At 37.0% G+C, this 17,409-nt stretch overlaps 1 long non-coding RNA gene across 3 annotated transcripts; it reads right to left on the reverse strand.

Annotated features, from left to right (window-relative positions):
- Positions 1-5,689: 5,689 nt before the first annotated feature.
- LOC147515378 (uncharacterized) lies at positions 5,690-16,606 on the reverse strand. Of its 3 annotated transcripts, none has more exons than XR_015213422.1 (4): positions 16,299-16,606; positions 15,206-15,238; positions 7,715-7,828; positions 5,690-6,028 (listed from the first exon to the last, which is right to left on the reverse strand). It is a non-coding gene; the product is annotated as an uncharacterized LOC147515378 (long non-coding RNA). The 3 variants fall into 3 exon arrangements; XR_015213423.1 differs by having other exon boundaries at positions 15,206-15,241; XR_015213421.1 differs by lacking the exon at positions 15,206-15,238.
- Positions 16,607-17,409: the final 803 nt, after the last annotated feature.

Here is a 17,409-nt window from a genome sequence, read left to right on the forward strand (position 1 = left end):
CAAGCATTCCCCATGTTTATTCGGTTAAGCTTAGCTGGTCTACAAGTAGGGATGGTATTTGAGGCATAGGCAGTCAAGCTTCTATATGTTCCGTATATTCGGTTCTCTCTTAAACTAATCACAATTTGGTCAGTCTCGGCTCATGTTGCAAGGCTAACGTGCTTGAGCGCCCACCTTATGTTGAAATTGGATTTTATTTGGGCGCGCACCTTATGTTACAAACTTAACTGATTTTTTGGTAGAATTGAAGCGCGTCGTTATCCTGATGTTTTGGTGATGGGGTCAGGGCTATGACATATGACTAATTTGTCAGATTATTGTCTAATGGAAGAAATTCGAGTGTTGGAAGAAACCAAGGCAATTATTATTTGAAAAAGCCCCAAACGACCCAGTGAGGTTGTTTTCAAGGTGCCCCAAACGACTTTGTGAGGTCGTTTTGTATATACCCCAAGAGGTCGTTTGAATGTCTTTGCTTTTTTTTTTTAATATTCTTAGTACATTAGTTGTATGAGTTAAATACAAGATTTTGAGTTATCTGAATTGTTCATGGAAGGATCATTTTGAATGATGCAATTGAAAATTGGAATTTGTGTTTGGTTTTGTTTGAAATTTGATGTATAGTTTGTGTTTGGTGTTTATGTATATGAAAAGTGAAATTTTTGTTTGGAATTGATCGTTTAATCAGGGATATGAAAATGACCAAAAAACAAAATGAACTTCTCAATTTTTTTAGTCCAAACGACCTAGCCATGTTGCCCAAGAGAGTCTCCAAACGACCTATTCATGTCGTCCCCGAGACTACCCAAACGACCCCGCCATATCTTCTAGCTAAAAACCCGAGAGCTTTATCTCAAACAACACGCGTAGACCGCTTGAGTGTACACTCAAACGACATGGTCAGACCGTCCGAGTGTACACTCAAATGATCCCATAGTTTCAATGACCATTTGACCAGTTGGACTTGTTGTTGGGCTTGGGCCCAATATAAAACATTTTATTTTAGAAAATGGCAAACTTGTAATATTTCTATTTTTTTCGGGGGTTACCCAATGTAATTTGATGAGTGCCTGATAAGAGCCCAAAACTGTAGTTTTAACCCCTTAACAATGATACTTTTAGACTAATTATGCGAGTACTAAATAAGAGTTAATGCTGATTACGTATTTTTATGTATTTCAGGCATTGAAGTCAATTATGTGCAGAAATGTGTCACTTTGGTGAGATAAAGGAGCAAGGGTTGGTTGCTAAGAAATTCTGTGATTAAAGGCCAAGATTCAAGGAGAAAAAGCCTTTGTAAAGCCCGGTCAAAAGCTGAAAAGTCAAAGTCAACGCGGGCAGAAACAGCACATAAAAGTCAGTAGAACTTCCGAAGACCGTATCTTTGGACTCAGGCCTCAGAATTGGGCGTACCTTATGTCAAAACGACCGGCTTGGAAAGAGCTTTCCAATAGTCCAAACCTTGACCCAATCAGAGGAGCAAAAGTGGATGTAAATTCTGTTGAGGCCAAAGCTAGCTGAAAAGGGCCCTGTGGACTGAAGAAATTGGGCTTTGGGCTCGATTTTCCGGCCCAAAACATGGATCCTCAGCCCATGCACGAAAATGTGGATCTGGCCTCCTCCATTTCCACACATAAGACTTAGCTCTTAAGAAATACTTAGTTTAGGTAGCAAGTAGCCATTAGAGATAATGCTAGATATAGTTTTTAGAATCCATTAATTAGTTTTTATACCTTGTTTTAATTTAGATTATTGAATCATTATTATTCCTTCATTAGATTAATAAAAGTAGTGAGTTCTTCATAATTTAAGTTTTTGTTATTTAAAATTACTTAGATCTAATTTCGATTCTTAGTTGTTAATCATTTCTTAGTTGTTAATTTAGATTTGAATTATTGATTAGATCAAATTAGTAAATTTACAATCTTTATATGATGTCTTGTTTAAATTCAATTGGAAATGATAGTTTGATAAATCAAGGCTAAACCTCCATTAGAGGGGTTTGATAAAGCCTTGATGAAAACTTGATTCTGTAGTGTAGAACTAGTTGTAAGAGTCTATTCCACTCTAGAAGGTAGTTGATTCGCCATGAGAATGGATTGGACTTCCTTACATGCTAATCATTATTTGGTAGAGATTGCCATGATTGATTAAGGATTAGAACGACCAATTCTTATCGTAAGAACGTAAGAATTGGATTACAACAATCTATACTAGTTTATTAAGTTGGAATCAAATTCTCCTAATTCTTTATCTAGATTCAAACCTTAGTATTATTTGTTAATTTATCGTATCTTGTTAGTATAATTTCCATCGTAGTATAACTTCGTAAAACTCTCATTAACTTTGGATAGGATGGATAATCTTAGAAAATATTGAATACTAACGAACTAGGAGTGGAACGAATCTTTTACTCCAACTCTATTTCGATAGATTCGAGAGTAAAATAACTTTGATAATAACACACACGAGTTAAGTTTTAGTTTTACTTGTGTTGAGTTTAATCGCTTATTTGTACGTAAAATTACCATTTTACGTTTATCAGTGCCCAATACAAGACCCTTTGTAAATGAGAATGCAAGTGGCCAAATGTACTTAAGGAAATTTTGAGTATTAATACAGGTGGGGGTCTGCCTAACCCTAACTTATTTGTTGAAAAAAAAATCTCACCAATCATTTATAAGTAGGAGACCCCGCCAATAACTATGTCGGAATGAGCACAACACAATAACATATTGCTAAGAATGAAGAATACGATCAATCGGTTTATACCAATAACATGTTATAATCTTCACAAGTAAAAGCTAACGTTTGATCACTTCATGGTGAGAAACTAAACTTGGATTGGACACTGTGGTTGCCAAAAAGGGGTTGGCTACTTTTTCAGTCAATTATTTAACTATGCTCTACATACTCATGACGAATTATTACATGGCGTTTTACATCTTACTCCGTCTCCTAACTCGTCATTCTATGTCATTGATAGTCAGTGTTTTTATAGGTTTGTTCTTTTGAGTGCAAAGTCCGTAAATTGTCTGACTAGTCAAGTTACCTTACTCACGTGGATTGGTAACATAGATCGAGTAAGGGTAGGCAAAGTTCACAGCTGAAATTACAGCTTCAAGGGATTTAGTGAGTAGGATTTTAGGTTATTTCTTATGTTGCTCAGTTAAAACTTGGAATACAAGTTAACGTAAAATTACAAAGATTGATTTCTTAGTAAACTAAATAGAGAGAGAGAGATACAGGAAGAAGGTTAATCATAATCATGCAAGGTCAATTACAATTTGTTAGAGTACCTTATCACTACAGCTCTAATCCATCTCGAATTCATAAACAAACATGAAATGGCGTCGAGTATCGATCCCTAGTAAGATGCACTCATCTTTGAGTTCATCTCACTAGCATGAAAAGTTGAATTAACATTCCATCTGTAATTGTAATAGTTGTACTTTTCATGGTCCCCCTTTATGTCAAGAACTTTATAGTCTCATAGAGGATGATGCACATGGAAAATTGTATGAGCGACTTTGAAATTAATACAGGTGGGGGTCTGCCTAATCCTAGCTTACTTTAAAAAAAAAACATTCAATCTCTGGAATATCACTTCAACTCCTGGTTTAATTATATACCAGCTGGGCAAACTAGAGGGCTAACGGCTACCATAGGGTCTTGCACGAGACTTGACCTAGTGTTAATTGGGTCTCGCACGAGACTGGTCTGGAGTATCAGCACTCCAAACTTGGTCCTACTCAGTCATTTTAGGACCGGATGTATAATCAAAACCTATTTTCCTAAGTAGTGATTCTGGACTATTCACCACAGTCTGATCTTCACATGAGCATCATTAACCCTCCCTTAGGAAGGTTTTAGCTTATGGTCCTTGGATGGATTTTATGTCTTGCATGTATGAAATGAAAACTGAAAAGAAGCAAAGGAAGAACTGGAAATTTAACTTGAAGAAAATAGATTTTATTAGAAGTTCAAGACTTCCTGTACCAACCTAATACAAAAGTTTCAAAATGAGAAAATACTATGCATGAAATGTAAACAACAAAATGGAATGCAAGAAGATCCCCCTTCTTCCTCCAACATCCCGAAAATATATATCCCCCTCCTTCACGTGAAGCCTTCCCTCATTTATTATAAGTTTGTCTTTTCCTTTTCAAAACATCCAAACTTTATTTTTCACAAAGTTTGCCTTTTTCTTTTCAAAACATACAAACTTTTTTCACACATTTTCTAATCAACAATCTAGTCATGCATTTAATTTCTTGTCTTATCTTATTTTGCAAGGTGTCCAAGAGTGCCCATAACTTGCCACTTGTCTATACATGATGACTCATCATTTTTTGTGGGCCCGCAAAGTGGATCCACGTGTTGTGTCTAGTGGCGACCCGGATTTTGGCATTTTTACGTACAACTTTATGTCTTTGTGTAGAACTCGCCGCCCTGGTCGTTCTGGCAGTTCACTTGCTGAAATCGGAGTCCAGGTTTGAAAGATGTGAGGCTTCAGAAGTTTGCTGCTTCTTTACACGTACTCCTGTTCTGCACTGGTTTTGTCCCTTTGGAATTTTCGGCTCTAGGCAGCTTTGTTGGGCTTCACTGGGGCTGAGTGGGAAAACTTCAAGTATGCACAGTATTCCCGTACGTTGATGCAAGTTTTATCAACATATTCACATTAACTGCGAAAACCAGCAAAAGTACGAAAATATAATTATTTCATGATTATTAAACACATAATTAACCAAAATGCTATGTCTTTATGGGGTTTAGTATTACAGTTTTGGGTGCTTATCACTTATTCAAACCATCTATAATGTACAATTCTCATCAAATAAATGAAGATAATCATTATAGGATCCAGCACCAAACATTCCACATTTGACACAACGGTCTTCTAGATCTCATGCAACTGTTATAGATATATAGTAATCATTGAATTTAAATACATTTCATATATGACAACACTTTATTGCCTTACATTTATGGCAGCACGATCTTAGCTCATAGCTCACTTATAAAAGGAGACCCAGAACTACATTAGCTTGATTCCACTCTCCCATAAAGACTGGATATTGTTTCGGCAACAATCTACTTCAACACAGCGAGAGCAATATGATGAAGAAAGCACTAAGGAACATAAGAAGATTGAAAGTTAGGAGAGATGAGACTGAACCAAGAAGATGGTTGCCTACGTACCCAAGAATCTTTGGAGGATTAATTTGTAATCTTTGTAAATATATGTACTTACATTTTTCATACCCGAGTGTTTAAGGGAATATTACTCGGTGAATCTTCAATTAGACACCTTAATTATAAGAACATATGATAATGCTAGTTCATTGATTTCTCGACCTATTCACTTGTTAACTCAAGTATTACTTGTGTGCAAAAAAAAAAAAATTTTGTTAACTCAATTTCATGCTGGTTATAATTGGACGAGATTTTTACAAGGAAGGAAAAATCAGTGGAAAGTAGAGAATTCTCATTGAACGAGAGAAACCCTAATTAAAAAGTATCTCGACACAAATCATATTAAAACGAATACTACAATATCTCAACACAAATAATTTCTTTTGATATTTTGACATATCCTTCTTTGTATTTTTAACGTTTTTAATAATGTGAAACCTGTCATAATGCACTTTCAACCAAATCCAATCAATCCAACAAAAGCAAGGAAACCATAAGAAAAACCATAAGAGTTTTCCATACATTATGTAAAAGAAGATAACAATATTCACCTAGAACACGTTATTACATATAGAAACTGCACTAAAGGCTATACATAAAGTGCAATATGTTCCAATCTTAATGTAGACGATACCAAAAACATAGTATATCGAATCACATACCAAAATCTATTCATAAATCACGATTCAAATAGATACATTTTATTTCTTCTTCATTTAAAGCATATACAAACGCATTGCCCCACACATTTAACTAATTATTATGTGAAATGTGAAGGTAAAAGATCTGCATTAAGCGACTTCATCGTTTATGTATCATCTTACTCAAGGTAGTCCTGGAATTAACAGATTAAAAAAGAGAGATTAGTGCAGTAAAAAGTGTAGAAAAACTTCATGCTCTAGAAAATCTAAGTCATTAAAAGAACTTTAAAGGACATTCATACTAATATTATACGAATATATGCAAATACCAATTTTAAATGCAAAAGTGTAGCAAATATATGAAAGCTTAAAATTCTTGATGAGCCTAGCACATTCTTAAAACACTAATAAAATTCAAGTTAATGCAAACACAAGATGAGAAATAAAAGACCAGGCCAGTTATTTCACTAGCGACAAACTCAACCATACTAACATAGTTTTGATTTTAGCAAGCATCATGATCTTGTCGCAGCTTAAATAGTGAAGCACCACAAATGGTCGAGGATGGTAACAAAGAAATACTTGGGAACTAAAATTCAAAATCCATGGCCACCCACAAACTTCACCACAAATAGTTTCGAACCTCCTATTATATCGAATTCTCAATCAACACAAACAACGACATTACAAGATATGTTTAAATCTTAAAATACCTATGAGAGCATACCTTAATTGGATACAATTTGAAAATAAGGCTTTGGCAACTACAAACACTCCAAGAGACTATACCTAGTTACTAGTCAACAGTAAGGATCTCAAAAAGACTATACCTAGCCTATGAGAGCATACCTTAATAGGATACAATTTGAAAATAAGGCTTTGGCAACTACAAACACTCCAAGAGACTATATCTAGCTACTAGTCAACCATAAGGATCTCAAAGAGACTATACCTAGCTTGAATTTCAGCTTATGTCTATATATATCCATGTACTATTCAAAAGAACTACAAGAGCTTTCCCAAGGATTTGCAAGACAAAAGAAGAAGCATAACCCTCGATACAGTCAACAAGAAATAGTTAGAAGTAAAACTACTACTATTACTAGTGTACATACAATGACTAAATTCGTAGTAAAACTAATATTACTAGTTTATAAGCAATGACTAAATTCGGTATTGTTAGTTTTCCCAAGGTCTTAGCCAACCCGAAACATGGTTTAACACCTTCAACTATCATTACTTAAAAACTTGTAAAATTTTACACAAAGTAAAGCAAGACTTGCATGGTCAAATTTCTAGAAATCACTCAAGTCAATGAACCTCATAACTACTACAACAATTATTCAATTCGATCGAGCTAGTCCTAGTCTAGCTTATACTTGGAAGTGATTTAGTCTAGTGATATGGGCCTTGACTAAATCTAGATGATCGAGTGGTAAGGTTCTAGATGGGAAGGAAAGAAGTTACAAGACATGGATCCAAATTAGCTAAAATACCACACGACAAATGTTTTGCTATACCTATTTCACACCACCGATATTGAACTACATCTAAATCAATGAATCTATTTATATGTAAGATTAGTGTAAAAAATGAGTAGATAATTAGGAGAAGTGGGCCAACTAGTGTATAAATTATACAACAATCGCCATTCTCCATTACCAATAATTATGGGGTGCTTATATTTTTTTCGCTACATTTAACATGCAAGCATACGTGCTTTTGGTATACAACATAACATGCAAGCAGAAGAACAAGTTATGACCTAAATGATTCCATCTAAAGAGGTTGGGTTTGGGTTCTACCTAAACAAGGTGAAAAATAAATAAATGAATTCAATGTGGACAAACTTGAACTTATAGTAAAACTGTAAAGCATACCTGAGGCGTAAGATCTTTGTATTCACTACGCAACACAACCAATTGAGAGAGAATGGTTCTACGAAGTGCATCTTATGAGCTTCCAAGACCAGGAAATCATTATGCATTTACCACCTAAAAAAAAAACAATGACTCAAAGATTATATTTAACCACAATACTAATTATAAGTAGTAACACATGATCACATGCACTCATCTTGAAGATATATGTAGGTATGTCAAACCACTTAACATGCACTTGCCTCATCCAATAATGGGGAACCCAAACTAGTTCACCTAGAGATACATGCTCAAACAATCAAAGACTCATAGTAGCCTACACAAACTTCACAAATACAAACCTACCAATCAAATGTCTAACCTTTGCATTTAGAAACTATTATTGTTGGCTACAATGAGGTTACAAAACTTGATGAGATAGATGTAGATCGAAGTATTTGTTAATTGTTTGATGGGGACCAAAGGGTGGGCGAATGTATGTGAGATAACTTAAGTTACTTTTATGATCCAGTGCTCAAATTTTTTGCCGCTTATAGTTAAAACAAGACAGGCGAAAAACATCTTATCTTCTCAACTCTCTTATTCCTTCCTTTTCGGGCAAAATCCTTCACTGACTTACAGTGTAAGTTCTGAAAAGCATAATGAATTCTCCTCTTCCCGTCAAATCCTCCACTGAGAATAGTGTTGAGTTCGGAATAGGAGTTATTATCTCTTTCTCCATTCTCTATGTTATGTTCCTTTTTGGGTAAAATCCTCTACTGCCAACAGTATTGAGTTCCAAAAAGAAACACCAAAGAATGAATCTTTATGAATTTGAGGGTCCGTTCAATGGTAACAGAAAATGTCAAGCTCCTTCACAATCTGATCAGGGGACGACTATTGGAAAGGATCTAAATTCTACAAACAAAACTGCGACACAAAGCAACATCAGGAAAATTTCTTACGCTGAAGCAGCACGTCAGCCCACACACCAACAGATGGAAGTTCATGAGCTTCCAATCTCAGAGAAGATGGGGGACTATCCAGCTATTACAATCCTAGAGAAAGCATATGAGAAAGGTTTGCTCTACTGCAAATTCTGTCTGGTGGGTCGAATTGATCTGCAGAAAATATCAATTGAAAAAGTGCGTTAGATTGCAAGGAAAATTTGGCAGCTTTCTGGGGAGTGGCTTATAACTCCCATTGGCAAAGGATATTTGTTTCTACGATTTTCCAATGCTGAGGATCTAAATAGGGTGTGGGCGAAAGGAGCTTGGGACTTTGACAAAAGTCCCATGAGAATAAGTCAGTGGACACCGAACTTTTGTTTGGATAGCCAGAAATAGTCTCATGCTCTAGTTTGGTTTTGATTTCCAGGACTTGGACAAGAATTTTGGGAACTAGAAACCCTTACGTCCATTGCATGAGGGATAGGGTATCCAATGCAGATTGATGAGAAAATGCTTAACCGGGAATACGGGTATTATGTAAAAATTCTAGTGGATGTGGATTTATCAGCACCCATACCTGATCAGATATATGTCAAAACCAAGACGGTGAAATTTTGGCAATCTGTGGAGATAGGGAAGCTGCCAAAGATGTGTACACACTGTAAGATTGTCGGGCATCTAGTTACAAAATGTAGGAAACTCAAAGGAGATATGCAAACTACTAGAGGGAAAGAAAACAAAGATAAGGAAGTCATGATTGACCTAACACCTATTGATGAACCTCCCGGAGAGAACCCAAGAAGGAAAAGAGGCTGGAAATAGAACCAAGCAGAAACTAGCAAACAGGGGGAGAAAATATGGAGGCCAAAACCCTCTGAGCATTTGGTGGAAGCTCTAACTCATAATAGATTTGAGAATCTAGAGGTTGAGGAAGATCTTAACATTGAGGAGCAGGAGCATGGTACAGAGAAAGATTGGGAATCAAATGGCAAGACAAGAAAAGAAGGGGAAACTGCTCAGGCAGCAGAAAAGGATCAGAGTACTCATTCGCTGGTCCAGGAGATAAGTGCAGCATCAGTAAGGGAGGAGAATAACATGCCATTGGAGAAAAACACAAAGATTAATAGTGCGGTACACAACCTCACTATCACACGCTGAAGTTCACCCTCTCAAGTGAAAGATATATCTACTGAGAAAAGCTTGGCTAAGATTGAAGTAGAGACAAGTGATGTTATGAGTCCCGCAGCCATCAGTAGCAGCTTAAGCATTTTGGCTCTGGAAGTCTCTCCGGGGAAGAAACTTGCAAACTCAGAAGCGGAAAAAATTCTGAAATATATAGGGGTCTTGAACACTCATGAGGAAGAGAGACCTCCAGACCCAGAAATCTCAGCACCTTCCCGATGGGCAGATTCGATAGAGGAAGGGAAGCTAGAGGAACAAGGTCAAAATGAAGAAAATCCAATGTCAGCTACTCGGGAAGGACAAGGACATAATACCAACAGTGGTTTGAAACCATAGTGGCAGCTTCAACAACTGACTCCCCCCTCCACCAGGTCCAGATCAAGGTCAAGGACTAGAAAGAGGGTGAACTAAAGGTGTTAAACCTTTTTAGCCAATAAAACTCCAATATTCGCGATGAGGTGCATCTTTTGGAATATTAGAGGTATAGGAAATGATAAATCGCAAAATCGATTATCGAAGTTAATCAATAAATGGGAACTAGATATTTTGGGCATAGCTGAACTGAAGATCAATCCTCAAGATATGTCTATGTCTTTTCTCCAATCACAAGGTCTGAGTACAACTTTTCATCATAACTCAGGACACAGTCAGGTTCCTAATCTATGGCTGTTTTGGAAGGAATCTATCACTCCTCCTAATCTTCTGCACTGCTCACAGCAACAACTCACAGTGGAGGTAGAGGGTGCTATTATCACAATAATCCATGCCCATTGTATCTATATACAGAGGAGACAGCTATGGACATAACTACAGCACATCAGTAATGCCAATATCCCATGGCTCTTAATGGGGGACTTTAATGCTTACTTGAGTTACTTTGAAAAAGCAAGGGGTAACAGACCATCAGCAGCGACATTGAATGACTTTCGAGAATGTGTTAGTATTGCCCATCTTATGGAAGTCCCTTGCAATGGATTTCACCACACATGGTGGAATAAGCAGGTGGGGAGATTTAAAATTGTGGGAAAGCTGGATAGAATGTTTTGTAATGCTCTATGGAGTTCCAACTTCCCAAGATGGAACTACAAAGTTTGCAATAGAGTATGTTCGGATCATTCTCCTTTAGTGTGGCAACATAGATATTCCGAGACCCAAGAACATACCATTCAAATTCTTTAATATGTGGTGCTCTCATCCTTCCTTCAGAGAGGTGGTACAACAGAGTTGGGAAGCTCCTATCCTAGGACACTCGATTTTTGTTCTAACCCAAAAGTTGAAGAGGCTGAAAGGGGTTCTGAAGAGATGGAACAGAGAAGTCTATGGAAACATCAAAGCTAAGGTGGAAGAGGAATCACGGATACTAGAACAGATGCAAGAACAATTTGATCAAGGAAACATGTTCGAGGGTTTCACTATGCAAATGCTAGATCAAGAAAACAAAGTGGAGGGGCAGCTGGAGCAAGAACAACGATTTTGGAGGCAGAAATTGAGATCAAAATGGGATAATGATTATGATAGAAGTACCAAATTCTTTCATGCCCAAACCAATCTCAAAAGAAGTAAATCAGTGATCACTGAAATGAAGAATAATGAAGGGATTACTATGGACTCTCAAAAAGAGATTGGAGAATTCTTGGTCAAGCACTATTCGGAGAAATTCAAAAAAGTTGAGCATGACATCGACTGGGACTTTATTCACACAATGCCTCAACTCATCTCTGAAGAAGACAATGTAGTTCTGTCAGCACTACCAACAACTCAAGAAATCAAAGCAGCAGTTTTTCATCTTAATGCGGATAGTTCTCCAGGGCCAGACGACTTCACTAGGTTTTTCTTCCATCACAGTTGGGACATAGTGGAACATGATCTAGTAAGGGCGATAAACTATTTTTTCAGGCGGTCTAGTTTGCCCTTTGGTTTTAATTCTAACTTCATAGTTTTAATTCCAAAGGAAAGAAATGCAAATCAGGTGAATAAATATAGACCTATATGCCTTTCTAATTTTGTCTACAAGGTGATCACTAAGATTCTTGCTTCTAGATTAAGTCCATTGGCTAAACGGATTATCAGCAAGGAGCAGTATGGATTCATCCCGAATAGAAACTTACAGCAGGCCATTAATTTAGCCTCGGAGTTAATCAATGAGCTGCGAACTCCCAGACATGGAGGAAGCATAGCCATAAAGATTGATATCTCTCAGGCCTTTGACACAATGGATTGGGAATTCTTATGGGCAGTACTCCAGCAATTGGGATTCTGTGAGACATGGATACAATGGCTTAAAGGTGCATTTGCAACCAATTCTTTATCTATCATGCTCAATGGAGGCCCCCAAGGTCACTTTACAGCACAACGAGGTCTTAAGCAGGGTGACACCCTCTCTCCCATGTTATTTGCTCTAGCGAAGGACTGTTTGAGCAGAAATATCAGCCAACTGGTCCATGAGAAGATAATTCTTCTAATGGTAGTGAATGCGAAATATTGTAACCCTTCGCATCTTATGTTTGCGGATGATGTGTTCCTTTTCAGCAATGCTCACTTAAGATGCATCAAGAATTTGGTTAAGATTTTGAATAGGTATCAGGATTCCTCTGGGCAGCTCGTCAACAAGGACAAATGCAAGATCTTTCTCAGTCCTATGAACAATAGAAGAAAGACCCTAATCAGCGGGATTTTGAACATCAATGAAGGTACCCTACCAGAAAAATATCTTGGGGTACCTCTCATCAGCGGAAAGTAACCAAGGCGGCTCTAACTCCTTTGATTGATAAAATCAAGAAAAGAGCCTCAGGGTGGGCTGGGAAGATGATATCATTCCAAGGAAGGGTGGTGCTAGCAAGACAGGTTCTCAACAGTATCCCTGTTCACAACATGGCCATTTACAAATGGCCAATCTCAGTGATAAAAGAATATGAAACCATTATCCGGAACTTTATATGGAGTGGCAATCCAGCGGAAAGGAAGACAATCACAGTTTCTTGGGAGAAATCATGCAAACCAATTGAAGAAGGAGGCTTAGGGATTAGGCGACTCAAAAATATTAACCTCTCTATGCTTATGAAATAAGCCTGGTGCTTGCTCACAGAGGAAGGGGATTGGTCAATGTTCATGAGAGGTAAATATATAAACAGAGCTGGTGGGTGGTCTAACTACAAAACCTCAACAGTCTGGAAAGGAATCAAATGGGCTCTTACCGAAATGGGTCCTCTACATGGATGGGTAGTGGGTAATGGAGAATCTATTAATGTTTGGAGGCAGTTGGTTAATGCAGAAGCCAATTTGTGAATATTTCCAAGAGGAAAGAAAGGACATCATGAAATTCTAATCCAGACTATGTGAATATATTCAAGATGATCGATGGCAGTTCTCTACTGAAATGATCCAAGTACTACAACAGCTTGGAATCGATATTTCTTCAAAACCACAGCCGGATAGCTCTAAAGAAGATGCCAAAATCTGGATAGCTTCTACCATAGGGCAATTCTCAGTGTCAGCGTCACATGAAGCAATTAGGAAAAAAGTTGCCAAACCACCATGGTGTCGACTCATTTGGAATAGTAAAGTCATACCCAAAACACAAGGAATCGCATGGAAGCTTGCACATGGGGCATCTCGAACTGATGATCAGCTACAACGAAGGAAAATTCAGCTCGTCTCACGATGTTGCCTCTGTCTAAACAAAGCAGAATCTCTGGCTCATGTCCTATTTCAATGCTCTTTCGCTAAAAGAGTATGGAAGTACGCAAGGGAAATCTTCAACATTCCGAATGAGCTGGAATCTTTTAATGATGTGCAACAACAGGGTAAGCACTACAGTTCACTGATTTTGGACATATGGAAAGCATGCTCTTTGACAGCCATAGTAAGCCTTTGGAAGAATAGGAACAAGGTGATGTATGATGCTAAGGAGTCAAGCTTCAAGCAAGTGGCATTTTTTATCAGGAGAGCAACAATAAGAGCCCACCACAAATCATCAGGTCACATGGAGAATTCAGTACACGATCTCAAGGTACTGAAATGCTTTAATCTTCAACACTAACTCCGCAAATCCCCTAAAATCTTTGAATGTTATTGGCTCTTACCTCCTCTGGGAATTCTTAAGATTAACACTGATGGATGCTCGAGGGGAAATCCAGGGAGGTCGGGATGGGGTTTGGTCCTCAGAAATTATAAGGGGGCTTTTCTGGGTGCAGTAGCAGGTGGAATGGGCATATCGACTAACTACTTGGCTAAAACCATGGCAATTGTGCAAGCCATAAAAAAAGCTTTGGAACTTGGTTGGAGATATATATGGGTGGAATGTGATTCCTCCTCGGTGGTTAAAGCTTTCTAGAATAATACTGTGCATTGGAGATTCAAGCAGATGTGGCGAAGGATGAAAGATGAAGTTGTATGGAGAGAGACTAACTTGGGAGCTGATAGTTGTGCGTGGCATGGAGCTACTCTTCTTCAAGGAGAAAGTATGTGGTGGGACTCCATACCTCCTTTCATGAAGAATTTAGAGAACCACTATACTACCTATTTCAGATTTCTCAACTAGAGTCTTTTGTACTAGGAAAGATACACATTGTTGTGGTTGCCTTTCCTTAGCTACTCTTTTATATTTATTTTTCATTTCCATGTAACTCTTATTATTTTATTATTAATCAATTGCCTTTTAGCAAAAAAAAAAAAAGGTTACAAAACTTGAGTATTATATGAGATGTAGCTGCAATGAGAATATTTATCAGGTGTAATAGAAATAGCCAAGTTTACTTTCTACACTCCAACCCCGACAACACCAAGTACATTAATAGAAATAATAACACTCTGTATGTGCTAGATTTTTCGTTTTTAACTAATAAAAATCATCCCACACCAAACAATCCACCACCAAGTAATCAAATTAATGCCTAACCCCACTAGTTTACTAAATACTATACCTAATACCACCAATGACTTTCACATTCATTCAAAATTGTGTCGTGTTGTACTATCATTGCCACGTTGAAGGGGGGGGGGGGGGAGGGGGAGCCTACCCCAATTTTCCTAGAAAAAAAAGTGAATGTCATATACTATGCCAATTTTCCTGATTGATGTGTACTTTCAGCAATTCATGCAATAAATCCTAATCCTACCTTTTATAAATGGGGTGTCATTTCTATACGTGTAAGAGAAACAAAAAAATAGGGTTTGGTGGTGTTCAACCTTTGGATTCCCTAATAAATCAATATACAATGGAGTTGTTTCTCTACCAATGTACAAAAGAAAAAGGATAAGACAAAAGATTCTTTTTATAAATAGCTAACCAAGACAGAATATCTTGGGTAACATTTCTAGCGCAGGTCTATCCTTTTCAGAGGCATCCAATTAATTAACAATGACAATCAATATACCGTACCTTTTAAACCTTCGGTAATGGCTTCCATGTCTTCTGCTGCCAAGGATTTCAATTGTATAAACACACGCATGAAGTACATAATATGGAATGGATCAAGGTCAAGGAGAATGAATTGCTTGTTATCAATCGAGTAATATAAAAAGGCTACAACGAAAGTAATGAATAGTCATTCCGCCTAATTAGATTAGTAATCCCCAAACTACTAATTTAAATGCACAATTTGAATACAGTAGAAAGAGATCCCTTATCAGCAAGTAGAGGTTAATGACACACACCACTAATGGTACCAGAATCTCCAATGTTATAGGCTCCAACTAGTAGGAGATGATGGTGAGTGCTTATTGGAATCTAGGAATCAAATGACAGCAGAAGCTGGACACATGCCCGCACCAATCAAGATTACCATTATTTTCCCTCATAATCAAAATAATCAAGGAACACCCATAAACGAGTATTATTCCACTTAAGTGTCATACTGTGCTACTTCACAATTTTAAGCATATTGTCCTAGATATGATATGTTAGTTGACTTTAACTTACTGAAGTATATAGGGTCTTTTTGTAGTACGTCACACTATATTAGCGCAATTTTGAGTTAAGTCACACGAAGTTCAAAATTTTGATTTTAGTCACACTTCATCAACAAGTTTGTCTCAAGTTGTTAGTCAACGTATTTGACTAGATTTGACCGTACGTTGACCACTGAGATTGTCTTCGAGTATGGTGGTGAGTGATGATGGATTGGTTCATTTCTAAAAAAAATATATATATATATATATATATATATATATGGTCAAACCTAGTCAAATACGTTGACTAACAACTTGAGACATAATTGATTGTTGACGGAGTGTGACTAAAATCAAAATTTTGAACTTCGTGTGACTAAACTCAAAATGGCGCTAATATAGTGTGACATACTACAAAAAGACCCTAAATACCCAACTATATACCACATTGTGACATACACTGTCATATCCAAAACTTTTGTCTTATCAAAAACTGATGCAATTATAAGTTCACAAATAAATAAGTAATTCAAACATTTTAATGCAAAACAATCCAAATAAGCAGAGAGAAGAAATCAACTAACCTGATACTGATAATTTAGGATTATCGAAGTACACTACCAAAGAAAAAATTGGAGCTGCGAACTGAATTTTAGTAAGAACGAGAGAGAAAATTGGAGAGCGATGCCCAGTATGTTTTTTTTTTAAGGTGAGAGCGAGAGAGATAATTAGAACGAGAGTGCGGCAGAGAAAAGAGGAGAGAAAATTGAGGTGGACTGGTGAGGAGACGAAAGGAATGAAAAAGTTTTTCAAGATGTTACTTTACCTTTGTACCTTTTACTGTTCCTTTTCGCAAAACTTATTCTACCGGTTGCCATTTTGCAGAATGAGTGGCCATAAATCCAGCGCACCGATACACCCTAGATTTAGCCTTATTTTAAAGGTAGTTTAATTGGTCACTCATCAAATTGGATTGTTTGCCATATTACAAATTTGCCATCAAAGCCCAGGCACAGCAACCAATTCAACCGGTCTTGCCATAACGAAACCTCCGGGTCGTTTGAGTGTACACTCAAACGGTCTCACCATGTCATTTGAGTATACACTCAAACGATACCTCAATGTCGTTTGAGTATACACTCAAACGACACTCAAACGATACCACCATGTCGTTTGAGTGTACACTCAAACGGCTTGAACATATCGTTTGGTATCACATGCAAGCGGTATGACTGAGTCGTTTGGGGCTATTATGGGGCAACATGTGTGAGTCGTTTGGACTAAAATAATTGATTATCCCGATTAACCAAGGAAATTCCTGATTAACCAATGATTAGCTCGATTAACCAATAAAAATTGATTATATAAACACCAATTACACTTTTTTTATACATAAACACCGAACACTTTTCTTATAAAACAAAATCATTAATCGATCATAATTGTAAAATAATTTATTTAAACAATGATCTGCAAAATTGAATTAGTAATGATTAATTATCAATACATCCTAATTGAATTAACAAAATTGAAATGCGATTTAAAAAATTGGGTTAGAAACAACACAATTAGTTGCACCAACACAATTACATGCATTATGCACTCTTTATCTGTTATGACATAGTTATATAACTAAGTTAAAACATGTAATCAAATATGCCAAAATCTAAAATAATGTAATCAAACATGCCAAAA

This window comes from Coptis chinensis, chromosome 2 (genome assembly GCF_015680905.1).
Source record: "Coptis chinensis isolate HL-2020 chromosome 2, ASM1568090v1, whole genome shotgun sequence".
NCBI classification, from domain to species: Eukaryota; Viridiplantae; Streptophyta; class Magnoliopsida; order Ranunculales; family Ranunculaceae; genus Coptis; species Coptis chinensis.